The sequence below is a fragment of the Vidua macroura genome, chromosome 6, assembly GCF_024509145.1.
Source record: "Vidua macroura isolate BioBank_ID:100142 chromosome 6, ASM2450914v1, whole genome shotgun sequence".
NCBI classification, from domain to species: Eukaryota; Metazoa; Chordata; class Aves; order Passeriformes; family Viduidae; genus Vidua; species Vidua macroura.
Window position 1 is genome coordinate 54067829 of NC_071576.1, and position 1377 is coordinate 54069205.

Sequence of the window (1377 nt, forward strand, 5' to 3'; positions counted from 1 at the left end):
GTTTAAACACCTTATAATCAAGTTTTCATTTCAGTTAACAGGAACTGTCTTTGTTTGTGAGTACCTGCTCCATGCTACTTGAATCAGTTCAAGCAGTTACAGAAAATTAAAGCCCATCAGAACATTTACCAGAATTTACTGGAGTGCCAAACAAACCTAATACATTTATTTTATACTGGTAGTCCCAACCTGTGACACCTTTAAATGCAGAAGATGTGCAGGGGGGAGGGAAGAACAGTTGCAGGTGAGCCCCAGGTGGGAAACGTGCACTGAACACCTCTGTGTATGAACCAGTTGTTACCACAAGAGCTGAATGAAGCAGGAGCATGAGAAAGAGCAGGAGCCACAGCATGAGCTGGGCCTGCCCTCTGCAGTGCTCATCACCATGTGCCTCAGGGGAACATCTTTCTGCCCTTTTATATACTGTTAAAGCTGAAGAAGAGTAGGAAAAAAATCTAGAGAGCCTCAAGGTCCAAGGTAACAACAACTGGATTATGTTTATTTTGGCCAAGTTCTTCTTTACAGTCAATGTCTCCTAGGCTTTTTGAAGGAAGGAATCCTTTTCTTTCTTGAAGACTGAAATAAAATAAATACCAATAAAAAGTCTCTATATTTATTTGGTAATTTCACTTGAAATCTAACTGCTACTGCTTTTGCCTCATAGGAGAAATTTCTCTATGGGAATTGCATGCAGAGGCCAGGTTCTTGAACACAAAAATAATCCATACCCTAAATGGCCAGACCAATCCTGTAAATACAAACATGCTTGCCTTTCCTACTTCCCAACTTAATTTGTTAATTTATTTTTGTTTGATTTTATTATTTTTCTGTCTGGGTGGGGGAGAGGGGGAGTGGAGCAAGGAATGTTATGACTATTGACCTGAGACAGTCTCCTGGAAATAATCTAACAGCAGGGGACAGCAAGTCCTTTTCAAAACCAATGAAGCAAGAAAATGCTGTTGACCAAGCTATTGTGAGAGATTTGAGGAAGGGTAGGGGGGGGGAAATTATGGAAAAGAAGGAAGAGAAGGGATAGTACTGTGCCTTAGACTCATACTTACTATTTCTTTTAGAAGAAGCCTACATTTCTGAGGCCATCACTTTTATGGGATCTCTGTCTCTCTTGTTCCAAGGAGATGCTGTTTTTAGCAGCAGTCAAATGTCATGCTTAGGTTTACGAGTGCAGGAGTTTTGCTCACAGCTTGCAGTACTCCATAGCCTTGGATTTTCCTTGATCTTTCTCTCCTCACAACACCCCATATTAACTTGGAAAGACAAGATAGTATTTCTGTAGAGTTAATATCTGTTTATGTCCTTCTTCAGGGGAGCTCCATGGATTCTAACTGTCTGAGACATGACAATTCTGAAGTCTTCACA